Source organism: Gymnoscopelus microlampas (assembly GCF_963454915.1).
Source record: "Gymnoscopelus microlampas genome assembly, chromosome: 12".
Lineage (NCBI taxonomy): Eukaryota > Metazoa > Chordata > Actinopteri > Myctophiformes > Myctophidae > Gymnoscopelus > Gymnoscopelus microlampas.
The window spans coordinates 5,506,033-5,519,646 of record NC_139949.1 but is presented as its reverse complement, the minus strand read 5'-3'; the positions used below and the strand labels follow the sequence as shown (position 1 = coordinate 5,519,646).

General features: G+C 42.2%; 1 protein-coding gene across 4 annotated transcripts in view; it reads right to left on the bottom strand.

Moving 5' to 3' along the window:
• Positions 1-13,614, bottom strand: part of LOC311056921 (polypeptide N-acetylgalactosaminyltransferase 10-like) — a 527,855-nt gene that overhangs the window by 165,941 nt on the left and 348,300 nt on the right. Inside the window, exon 13 of one of the 4 annotated variants that reach the window (XR_014601929.1) lies at positions 3,830-3,848. The exons of the other annotated variants lie outside the window; for them this stretch is intronic. The gene's annotated coding sequence lies outside the window, so the exon portion shown is untranslated. Of the gene's footprint in view, positions 1-3,829; positions 3,849-13,614 lie in introns of those variants that run through there. 4 annotated transcript variants of the gene reach the window in all.

Below are 13,614 nucleotides of genomic sequence, written 5' to 3'. Positions count from 1 at the left end.
TGAACATCTTTGTCCCAATTATGGTGGCAGAGTGTTGTATTGAACCAGTTGGTGGAGTTCCTCTGGTGTTAATTAAAGACCAGACCATTGTGGTGGTGTCCAACTTATGGATGTCATTAGTGTAAAGTCCTCCAAGGATATACATGACCTTCCCCAAGACCCAGGCTACGTGGCCCCTCATCTTCTCTGGAGCAGTTCCAGAAACCGTGGGCTTGAACCATCTGTGGGTGTCGACATCAAATGCATAAATCTAATTTTTGTCCTGATTTCTATAGGAGTTACGGCCTCCCCAGATGTAGATGACATCTTCTATCAGGACAGCTGTGTGGCCCCAATCCATGTTGGGAACGTTCTGGGGACATTCCCCTCTGTCAGTTGTCAGCTTCACCCATCGCAACGACGCTGAGTTGAAGACGTAGTTCTCCCATCGTCTAAAGCAGTACACTTTGTGCCCCACTGCTACAACAGCATGAAACGTCAACCGTGTAGGTTATTTCAGGTGCACTGTGAAACACAACATACTACTTACCGGAACTGAGAAGGAATGCATGTGTTTTGTTCTTATTTCTACTTAAATTCGAACGAAAAAGACACAGTTTGACCAATCTGCGGCGACGATGGGTGGGATTAACCAATCAGAGAAGCCGATACGTTTGATCTCCCTAATATGGCAAATTGATTGCCATAGAAACCCCAGACCCTCCAAATGAATTGTCTAGCTCTAGTAGACAGCCCCCTGCTAGGCCACACTTTATTCTATCAGAGTGGTAAGCTGTGGGGAGTCTGTTGTCTGTCATTATGAAGCTATTTCAAAACACCTTCAAAAGTAACGTTTCCTTCATGTTAAACTACTCAAAAGGATAGTTGAATTATCATGATGTCAATCGCAAACTCAACTGTAGTATGATTTTTAACAGTGTAGTAGTCTATTTATCTGTCTGTCTGTCTGTCTGTCTGTCTGTCTGTCGATAAAAATGTGTTTGTGTGTGCGCGCACGTATGTGTGTGTGTGTGTCAGAGCACGTGAGCGGGTGGAAATGCCGAACGGCGCTCCAGGGGGCTGGTTTCACGCTCGCTATTCGCTCACGTTGACTCCCCCCGCGCTCCGCTCCCCATCGCTCCGTCGCTCACGGTGTTTTGCGCACCTCTCGCTCCATGCTCCACTCAAACCGGGTCGCTCAACAGTAAAAAAAAAAAGAAAAGAAAAAGAAAGTAGAAATTCTAATGAAATCTTTGTGCGCTGTGCACTACTGGATGTCTGTGTGTCTCTGAGTATGTGCGACCGGGCATGCTGTCTGCTGTCTGTCTGTCTGTCTATCACTACTGTAATGTCACTCTGTCTGAATGTCACTATAATGTAATGTCACTATACTGTAATGTCACTCTCTCTCTCTGAATGTCACTATACTGTAATGTCACTCTCTCTCTCTGAATGTCACTATACTGTAATGTCACTCTGTCTGAGTGTCACTATACTGTAATGTCACTCTGTCTGAAGGCCAATATTCTTTGCGACGTCGGAAAATCTTCCGGTTCGGAAATGCTTTCCGAACTAAAGTTCGGAAAGTCAGGACATCTGGAGGTGCACGGGTTCCAAGGAAAAGTTCTGAGACAGCCTTTCCTGAAGCTCGGAATGACGTCATTTTGTAGTGTGTCAACTCGGGTTGTGTTGACTGTGTTCAGGAATATGCTCTGAGAATCTGCTCTGATTTTAGAGCTCTCTGGTTTTGACATCATAGAGTTCTCTGATATCAATTAATATACAGAGTAGATTCTGAATAGATAGTGAGTAGATACTCACTAACATTGCCAATTTCATCTTTTAAAATACATTTCAATGAATGTGAATTAATCTCATGTATAAACATAACATATGTTCCAGGTACTATATAGAGTGTGTGTGTGTGTGTGTGTGTGTGTGTGTGTGTGTGTGTGTGTGTGTGTGTGTGTGTGTGTGTGTGTGTGTGTGTGTGTGTGTGTGTGTGTGTGTGTGTGTGTGTGTGTGTGTGTGTGTGTGTGTGTGTGTGTGTGTGTGTGTGTGTGTGTGTTGAATAGCTGTCTATAGTACCAGACAGGCTGCAACCACTGCACTGCATTCTGCCTCCTCCATTGTTCAGACATTCAGGACAACCCATGGTTGTCCTGAATGTCACTGCATGTAGCTTTACACTCAGAGCGGTCATTGAGTCTCCCAAAGTGCAGAACTCTGAATCTTCAAAGGTTACAACCCTCCGACCGCTCTGAAACGGCCAGAGAGCACCCAGGGTGCACTGCAGCTCGGAGTGTATTTTCAAATGTTCCCTCAGAGAACCATGAAAAACTAGCAGCCTCCTGTCCATTTTGTCTCTTTTAAAACAATCCCACCTGTAACCTCCAGACAGCAGAACAGTTAATGGAGCACAGCTTGTCCACTGAAGCAGTGGAGTATCTTTGCCTCCAAACATTCAGTAGATATCCACATATTAAAGCAGTGAAGTATCTTTGCTTCCTTACATTAGATATCAACATATTAAACAGTGGAGTATCTTTGCTTCCACACATTCAGTAGATATCCACATATTGAAGTTTACATCATGGGGAGAGCTGCAGGTTTCATGTCTTAACAGAGATTGTTAGCTGGGCTGGTTACACTAATGCCAATGTTATTATCATGGATACCTGGCAACAGTGGTGTAAGTAATTAAGTACATTTACTCAAGTATTGTACTTAAGTACAATTTTGAGGTACTTTTACTTTACTGGAGTATTTCCCATTTTCAATACTTTTACTACTCCACTACATCTCAGAGGCAAATATTGTACTTTTACTCCACTACAATTATTTGAAAACTTTAGTTATAGTTACTTTGCAGACCCTGGCTGGGTCACCTGGGCGAGGGTGTATGTTGCGAGACCCGAAACATCCTATGACCCCAAGCTACAACACTGATGATACGTCCCAGGTGCATCCATGTGATGTTTTTTTCGTTATAGTTATTCTATTTATAGTGGCTCATAGGAATTTATAGACTACGTGACAACCAGGAATAGATTGGTGACCACCGGAGAGACGAGTGACAGCCGGAATGTAGACGGCATCCGGGAGCAGTTTGGATTGGCGCCCCAGTCTGCGTCTTCCGTGAGGAAGAAGCCCAACAAATCCACGGTGAGGCCTTTAGGAGGGCCATTCAAGCAAGCCGCTAAGGGAGCCTGCAGTACCACCACGGGCCAAGACACCATCACACCAGAATGAAATGTTTGGAGCGGGGGAGTCTGGTGCAACGCACAGGTCCTAGACCTGGTGAGACGGAGGAGGAGTCCGGCCAGGAGGCCATCCACAGAGCCTAGCCCCTCCACGTACCAGCAGTTCCTCTCCCCCATTCCTGGCAGAGTAGTTTTGGACAAGCGTATTGAGTGGCCCTGTCTTTCCCTATTTAGGACTGACCGTGGGTAGCTACCTGGGACGTAAGTCAGGGCTTGATCAACCCTGGCTGGGTCACCTGGGCGAGGGTGTATGTTGCGAGACCCGAAACATCCTATGACCCCAGGCTACAACACTGATGATACGTCCCAGGTGCATCCATGTGATGTTTTTTTCGTTATAGATATAAATGATTACTTTAAAAAAACATACATTAACCACTTTAGCCCTATTTTATACCAAGGCTATTTGAAAATAGCAGATCTACAAGCTCACAAGGCGTTGCATCGTGACGCGTTGTGATCTTGTAGATCTGCTTTTTTTTTTAATTACTTTAACTTTTGGTACTTTAAGTACATTTTGATACCAATACTTTTGTACTTTTACTTGTAACAGAGTACTTCTACATTGCAGTATCAATACTTTTACGTAAGTAAAACATTTGAGTACTTTTTCCACCACTATCTGAAAACTTTAACACCAGCAATCATTACACATGTCATAAAGGAAAGTTCAGGTGTGAACCTTCTTTATTGATTCATAGTATTACTGGTATATGTTTTCTACTTCCTCTGGCAGGTAATCCCACTTCTCATATTCTCAGTTTTTCAATAACTCCATCATGATGTAAACAAAGCCCTGCTGCCATGGTAACCTAGACTCCAATCTTCTCTAATGCAATCTTTGTGATGAGAAACGCGGTCGCCATGGTTACGTACAAAGTGAGAACCAAGTACAACTGTTTAAGTTTTAAGTTTGTTTCATTAGGATTTGAAAATGACCTTGCAAACACTTTGAAACGAGCTTGAGACAACACAGTGATATTTATTTTGCCGTATTTTGTATGTATTTTAAAGTGCAGATTGATTTGAAAAATCAAGTTGAAAGTATTGAATGACTTCCTAATCGTGCCTATTTAGCCAACAGTGACTTGATTATTCATTATTCGGTAGCATTTTAATGACTGTGGAGAAAATATAAACACACACACAATCTAAAAATAAACCCATTAAGGATACAGTGTGAATATAGTGACATGTACTGATGATGGTATGGTTCTTTAAGTTTAAGAGTTTAAGAGACATGAGGGGACCATGGACTCCTGATTGAACATAATGACTCTGAAACCTGACATGTGCTGCTTAGTTCCTCTTCCCTGTGTGGAGTTATTTCATTACACGCACGCACGCACGCACGCACGCACGCACGCACGCACGCACGCACACACACACACACACACACACACACACACACACACACACACACACACACACACACACACACACACGCCTCTAAGCGTCTTGTTGTTGTTGTGATGTGGTGTGTTTGTTCCATGTCATGTTTTAACAGAGTAGTGAATGCAGAGTTGAAGTCTTACTTGCCCCCTCTTTGTCTCACAGTTGAAATAGTGCGTCTTTGTGCTTTGACACTTTAATTAGTGTCATGTGAAGATGTGTGTTGCAGTTTAATCTCAATTGCTGTATTATACTCTGTACTGAAAAGCAGCTTCACTGTAAATCACAACAAGCTCCCTGGCAGGCAGCCTGGTCACGACTGGTGTTGTTTTTCCTGTGTAGAAGCCGGTCGGATGCAGCAGATTCAGAGAGACAGAGAAAATAAGACTAGTTGGAATAGGAGTCTTACATTAATAAGCAAGTACATTTATTAGAAGAGATGTTGCAGCTATACAGAGGTGAAATATGCAGTATGTAGGATTACTGTTAATAGCTTTCTATGAGTGTGGGTAGGTAGTGGGTACAATTATTGTATATGCCCAATGTTCTATGTTGTATGTACTGTATATCATGAATGTTTAATCGTGAGCAGGGGTGTACTGGAGGTGGGGCACCGCGGAGCACCACTCCACTAGTACATGAATAGCGACATGGTTATGTGTCAGAAAAAGACTCGACATTTTTTAAGAGAGCAACGATACCAATAGGCTCTATGCACAGCAGCCATATTGGAAAGAAATTGGGCCTCTTCCTTACTTCCTTCACATGTGTTACCAATGATTCTAATGAAGGCTCTGTTCCATTTAGTGTAGCACAGTGGTTCTCAAACCCTTTATATTTCAAGGACCCCCATAACTCTGAGAGTGTACAAATGGAACCAAATGGACCTGTAAGGGTCCATTATTTGGTTCCATTTGTACATTCACAGAGTTACACACCCGTAAGGGGTCCATTTGGAACCCCTTCAAGGAACCATGAGGGTACCTGGACCACACTTTGAGACCCACTGGTGTAGCAGTGAGCCAACATGCACAATATCAGAACCCTGACTCTGTTTGACCAGAATGGAACAGAGCCTTCTTTAGTATCATTGGTAAAACATTTGAAGGAAGTAAGAAGAGGCCCAATTTCTTTCTAATATGGTTGCTGTGCATAGAGCCTATAGAAGAGAATTAAATCAACCACGTCCACTCCAAACAAAGCATCTTAAAGTGTTTTCACAAACACAACATGCTTAAAGAGCCCAAACATCTATTGGAGGTTAAATGTGTTCTCCTGCAGGTGTTTACGTTTGGTTGGAGAGAGGACATCTCCCACAACAGCCCCGTCAACCTCTATGACTGTCATGGCATGAAAGGCAACCAGCTGTGGCGTTACAGAAAGGTACACGATACACTTTATTATTCTGTTTATATCACATCTTATATCATCTGTTGGTCTGATGAAGTTGGATATAGAGGAATTTAGGCGGCATTTCCTCTCCTGTATGTTGCATTACTGGTTCTACAGCTGTCTATCAGCTCAGACACCAGACAATAGGTCTCAGATTGATGTGCAAACACTGAGGCACAGAGACGTATCATTATTTGGAGAAAGACAATTGCTCTCTGCTGATGATGTCCTTTTAATCATAATAATGTTCTCGTTCTTCTTTCTTAAGATAAGATGACAGAGAGGGCTATCATTTTGTAACAGTAGTTTATTTGTTATGTTATTTTTGTCCTTTTCTCTAAATATCTTCAATTGGGCAGGCAAGGCTGGTGTCACTCCACGGCTGCGGCTAGCCCGCCCCCGCTCATGGGGTCTTCACTCGGAGGTTCGCTAATAGTAGCCTGGTAGTTGGTGTTCTTTCAGCAGTGTTTCGCCAAAATGGGAATGAATTGTTTTATGAAAACGGTTCCATCGCGGAGTTGAGAATAAAGGGGCTAAAATGGACAACAGACTAACTTTTCACCGCATTCCCAAATGGAAGCCAGCCAGGTCTCCCGACGTAACGAAGAGACGATGCATGGCTTGGTTGTCTGGCAGCCTGCAGATGACAGAAAAAACGTGGAAGAAACACGCAAGATAGCACACATCAGGATCCATGTAGAGAGGGTTATAGGCACGGTACGCAACAAGTACCATATATTAAATGGTCGGGTACCCATCACTCTGACGCATACACCTAGCCTGGTTCCAAACAGGCTGATAATCAGGCTAGCATAAACCAGGAGTGGGCGAGGACATGACAATCCTTGACAAAGTTGTCTGAGCGTGCTGTGATCTGACTATCTTGTGCACCAGTGTGGTTCTGAAACTATTTTTAATAGTACCCTTCTGCATAGTAAAAGCAGACATGACGTTATGCTCTGTAGATACATTATCTGTTCCCTTTGTATGTACATAGTAACCTGTACATGTTTTCAAATAAAATAAATAGTCTTTCTACATAAAATGATTATATGCAAATAGCACTGCATTCTTTCACATGGCTAAAATGCATAGGCCATTCTATCATTATGCAGTGCTTTCATTCAATGCAAATTAAATATAACCGAATCCTGATGATGATGGCTCAGGTCACCAGTTGCCTCACCTGTTAATGATCACATTATATGGATGGGCAGAGACCATTTTACTCCTCTTTGAGCCTGATGAGGTTCCTTTTTTATACCCATAGTAACCTGTAAATGTACATTGTTTTCAAATAAAAGACACCTTCATGTGACGTTGACTTACAGTGGTTACTTTGTAGATTTTGATTATTATTACAAAACATACAGTAACCACTTCAGCCCATACATTTCGGCCATTTGAAAATAGCCGATCTACAAGCATTGTGAGCTTGTAGATCTGCTATTTTCAAATGATTATACATTTTATACATTTGAAAGTATGTTTTTGCAGTTGGCTTTTAACATTGTTGATGTCATTCTTTGGATGTGCCGCTGTGTGTACAAGCTATATAGTAGTGTACCTTGTTGGATGGGTCTGTAGACTGGTAGTGACCCAACCAACATGGTGAATCTTGGCCACGCCCCCCAAATCACTCCCCCACCCAAGCGAACTTTGCCAGCCCTATTGATAGTGTCTCATGGATCTGATTCAATCAACTTGAACTTTCTTTCTTTCTGTCATTCTTTCCTCTATCTCATTTTGTCTTCGACATCCTCTCTCTCTCTCTCTCTCTCTCTCTCTCTCTCTCTCTCTCTCCCTCTCTCTCTCTCTGCATGAGTACTTCACAGCTTCACTCACCTTCACTGTTCGCCCCCAAATCTCCTTTATGTCTTCCAGCCGACCCCATGGGACAGGTGCTGTGTGTGCGTGTGCGTGTGCGTGTGCGTGTGTGTGCCAAAGTCATCTTGACCACCTGAGTGAAGCCATGGAGAAATTCACACTGATTCCTTTTTACCCCCTCCCTGCCGCCCACGCACGCACGCACACACACACACACACACACACACACACACACACACACACACACACACACACACACACACCTCATCACCTCTATGTGTTCTCTCTGTTCCTCAATTCTTCTTCATCATTCTCTCTATCCATCCCTGTATCCTCCTCTCCTCCCCTGGATGGATGGACGGACGGACGGACGGACGGACGGACGGATGGACGGATGGATGGACGGCCGGATGGCTGGTTGTCTAGCTTGCTGGCTGCATGGCTGAATGGTTAGCCAGTTGGCTAGTTTTCTCACCAGCTGGTTGTCTGTCTGTTAGTGTGTTTGTATGGTTGGCCACTTGGCCGGCGTACTGGCTAGCCTGCTGGCCAGTCCACTCACATATCATGACAGCAGACAGGGAGAGAGATGCGGTCAGTAGGGACTGAAATAAGTCATTAATTTATATGTAATGTGTTTTATAAATGGATCAAATCAAAGTAAATCATTGTGGGCTGTGGAGTCTAGACAGGTTTGCCCAGAGAGAGTGTGAAACAGACAGAGATGTGGATGGTTTTAAAATGCATAAAGCACTCTTCATGATAAACATGAATGAACTCTTAGGGTCCTATTCAAGGACCACATGCCCGCCCCTACTACCGTTAAATAGGGAGAATTGGAGCTGCGCACCCCCTATATGTTATTCTAGCACCTGCTAGCACCTGCGCTCCCCGTCCCCCATTATGCCGACGCCGTTAGTTGCGCGTGGAGGTGTGCCCGTGGGCGTGTTGTTGCTATCTCCCCCACATTGCCATTCTCAACCCACACATGGGTACGGCTTGGGGAGGGGGGATAGTGGATTCTAAAAGCACCCGCCCGTTTCTCAAACCACCCGCCAAGTGCACACAGACACTGCAATGGCTTTGTGCGTTGTTGCCATGGGGTGCAATACGTTAGTCCGACAGCGCATTCCTCCGACAGCGCAGTGCTCCGACATTAAACAGTAAACCCGAACCAAACCCGCACCCTAACCCTAACGCTCCGACATTAAACAGTAAACCCGAACCAAACCCGCACCCTAACCCTAACCGCACGCGGATGCCACATAGTCGGAGAAAAGGTCTGTCGGATTAACGCATGCCTCCCGTTGCCATGCAGCCTTGAGAAATAAGCAACCGCATCTCTGAAAACAAAAAGAAGCAACTATAAGGCCACATGAGCACTTCAAACTACTAACTAGAGCTTTCATATCCCCTAAATATTTTAGCCCGGCTTGACAAATAATTGACAAATTAGACCCAGCCCAGCCCGTCAGTCATTTTTCTAAAGAAGCTTAATTGCTGCATTAAATCTTGGTAATTCGTTAAGAACAGGAGTCATTCCACCCTATTCCAAAAGTCTATATTTTATTTAAAAAACAGCTTGGAGCAAATAGGGCTATATAAATATATACACTGCCCCATAACCATTTTAAGAATGATATTCGGTTATTATACGAAATATACTTTTAATTGAGATATTTTCGTTTTTTCCATATTGCTGTCTGCATGTCTTAATAAAATCATGCTTTCAGCAAGCAAAATATAAGCATACAAAACTGTTCGGATTACTTTGTTTGATGGGAAAGAGTTTTCGTTGCCACTGTCGCAAAAATTGCTTGTTCAGGGTGGGATTGTGGGTCTCTTCTCTACATGTAAAGTGTCTTGAGACAACTTGTTGTGATTTGACACTATAATAAAATTGAATTGAATTGAATTGACATCCAATGTTACCTCGTACTGCCGCTGCCTGCTCTTGTCATTTGAAGAAATAATCCAATTTGTCTGAAGATCCATTATATGTCATGTTGGTTTAAACTTTAAAGAGTGCTGCGCAGTGACAGAAAACAGCTGGCTGATTGATTGATTTGACCTACTTTTGCGCTTCTGCCCTGATGATTAATTATTTGGCAACAGCTGTGTAAGAGTATAACTATTTTAAATGGCTTTCATATACTCTTGGAAAGCCGTTGCTTATTGGGACCACAATATGCTACAAATGAATTAATATATGAATTTATTTGGATTAAAAAAAACGTCGACCCGGCCCGGGTCGGGTCCCGTTGGGTTTGGGCTAAAATCTTAAGCACTTACATTTTTTATAAGATGATCGGATCATCTAGTGTGATTTTCATTTTGGCTGCTGTGTCGTTAAACCCATGCTGCGGGTGAATATTATATAATATATTATATATATTATATTATTATTATATTCCCCACGTAAACGCTACGTTCATGTTTACTGTTAAAGGTTCTCAATCTTTTCAGGCCATCGACCCCCCAAAATAACCATATTTTAACTGGGGACCCCCCCCATTTTGTTTGACTCGGTTCCACAGATAAATATTGTGAAATTAGCCGATCTACAAGCTCTCAAGGGTGGACGCGTTGAGAGCTTGTAGATCTGCTATTTTCAAATATTTTTCAAATACTTTTACTTTTGATACTTTAAGTACATTTTGATGCCAATACTTTTGTACTTTTACTCAAGTCAATTTTGAATTCTGGACTTTTACTTGTAACAGAGTATTTCTATATTGCAGTATCGGTACTTTTACTTAAGTAAAGAATTTGAGTACTTTTTCCACCACTGCAGCACCGGTTTAAAAAAAAGAAAAAAGACGCACCGACATTCCATAGGCTAAATCAATGCATTTTGTCATCGCATCGCACACTGCTCTACACACTCACACAGACACAAGCACGTAGAGATTTAGCTATTTTATGGATAGATATAGGCTATTAGATGTCATTAATTTATTTACCGCAATATTTCACCCGCGGTTTATCCGATATTAATTAATAATTATATTTGATTGACCCGAACCCACCCAAACCGCGGATCGCAGATGTGTCTGGGTTTGAGAGGCTATGATTGATGTAAACTTAAAGTGTAGCTCTGTTCGGGGTTACTGAACAAAGGTGGATGATGAAAGATAACGGGACAATATGGATGTATAAGTTAACTTCGTCACTTCAGAGGAAACTATGGAGCAACTTCACACCCCTGTTTACACACCCCTGGAATCCATTAGAATGGTGGAAATAGAACAATAACAGCCAAAGTGAGTACATATAGACCTTTCCTAAAACTGTTCCATTTATTATACCCATGTGCTACTGTATGTCAGTGTACCACCGCCCAGCCCTGTGGTCGACCAGCTGGAGGTCCATGGGTGCCTGTAGGAGCCTTGTGGCAACATGATGTAATTAATTATTTGGGAGCAGCCGGTGTGTACCAATAGTATAAATATTTTAAATGGCTTTAAGTTTCATAATACTATTCCGGATCTGACTAATATGACACGCTTATTGTTAACACAATAGGCTACAAATTAATATAAAAATGAATTTGGATAAATAAAATAAAAAAGAAGGAAAACAAGCCCAATGTGGCTTATAATAATCAGACCAGGCAACAGTGCAGAGGGGGAGATAGGCTAGAGCATATATTGGATCGGGGATGACGGCGGATGACGGCTAGCGCAGTCTTCTCTTAAAGGCAATGGCTTCTGGCACGGTGATTGGTTTTATCATTGTAACGCCCAAACCACACCTATGCATAATGTAACGGGGAGCGCAGGTGTTTTGCGGGGCGGGGGAGTACCACAGAATACCACATTTTGCGGGGCAACGACTCTTGCCTAGTCCGCACTCCGAAACTAGCGGTTTGCTCCAAGTGGTCCCTGAATAGGACCGTTAGTGCCTTGTTGGAAGAAGAGTAGAGCTGGTCAGGCCTGGCATGGTTCAGCATGGGTTGGCCTGGATCACTTCACCTGCTCCGTATACAGTCCAGGGCTGGGGGGGTCAGCGCACTTTTAATTCAATCAATCCTTCAAACACCGGCAACCTTTAGCAATTACATGAGCTAGTTTGTGTTAATTGATCTTCAACATTTTATGAGAAACTACTGAGAATATTATATTTTAGAAGTGAAATGATTCCTATTTCATTTGACTTAAATCAAGTGAAGTGGGATTTCTTGGTAACTGACCAAGTAGAAATATTTGACCTGCTTTTCAATTCAGTTTAAACGTTATCCAGAATAAAATAAAACTGATTCCTGTAAGGGTTTCTAAATCAACACTAATGTCCATTGTGTTTTTTGGGGGGCTGTGAATAGAGCTAAAGAGACTATTTAGCCACAATGTTTGTTCCTGCCTTGAAGCTGTTATCCGCTGCCCTGTTGAAGACCCTATTTATATGTCATTCACAACCTGACAAGACCTTCCTGTCACTCGACCCAAACACAACCTTTTGTAGCGGTGAGCATTTTAAACATTGTTTTAATGTGGATGTGTTCGTCTAGATGTGTTTCTCCTGGTTCTCATGTGATTTGTTTTTGTTTTTGTTTGGTTTAAATATGAAATGTTTCATTGTTTCATTCTTTGGTCCTAGTGGACAGTGGTGCATCGTGTTCCTGTTCCCAGGTGGAAACTACTTCATCTACCATCTTGTTTTGTCAAAACAAGATGTTGTTAACACGTTAAGACCAGGAACACATCTGTGTCATTTTAAGATTTATTTGGGCTATTAAAAAAATGACCTTGTAGATCTGCTATTCTTTTTTTTTATCGTGGACATTTTGTGCAAACCTTTTTAATATATATATATATGTTCTAAAGCAAACATTTTTAACTCCGATCTGTACTTCTGGGGGTCCTTGGAACAACATATTTTGAGATGGGGGTCCGCGGACAAATACATATCATCTTGGGGGGTCCTTGACATGAAAAACTTTGAGAACCACTGATATAAGAACATAAATTCTTTCAAAAATCTGTTAGGATTTAGAAGACACTTGTAAAGATTTGCGCACATTTTCAAGATTTTTCTAAAATAACAGATCCACCACAAGCTCATAGCGCAGCACTCAGTGCCGCGCTATGAGCTTGTAGATCTGCTATTTTTCAATAGCCAAAGAAATCTAAAATGACACAGATGCTTTGCCGGATTGAATGGGTTAATTCAATCGCAAATGACGTTCCATTTGATTTGCGCACACAGTGAGAAATGAAGTATGAGCCAGTTAAAGGAGTGAGGAGGCTGATCCCTGGAGAGCTTATTAGAACAAAACAATCAAATACGTTCCAAGCCTTTTAAACACAGAAGATTTGGCAACACATCAAATTAAAGAAAGCTTTTTCTCCCTGTGCCATAAATACAGGATACATAATGAATTGGCATTGACGGATCTACACGTCTATTTAAAACAATGTTCTCTCTTTCAGCCCTGAAGCTTTGGGGGTTTTGCTGTTCTTTGATGTGATCTCACTGCAGACAGAGCCTCGTACGTCTCTCCCTCCAACTCTGTTCACTGTTTTCTCTCCGTCTGTCTCTGTGTGTGTTTGGTGAAGCCGGTGGCTGTTCCCATACGGAAAAGATTTCACAAAATTTGTATATGTTTTACATGAAACTTGTAATTAATATATAAGTCAGTCAAAGCAGATATAAGATCCATAGTAAATTTGTGTACAGTCAAACTTATATAATTTTGTAACTTATAGGAACTATATATGACAGTAAATCCACATACTACTGTATATCCTTAGTAAATTAGCATAAA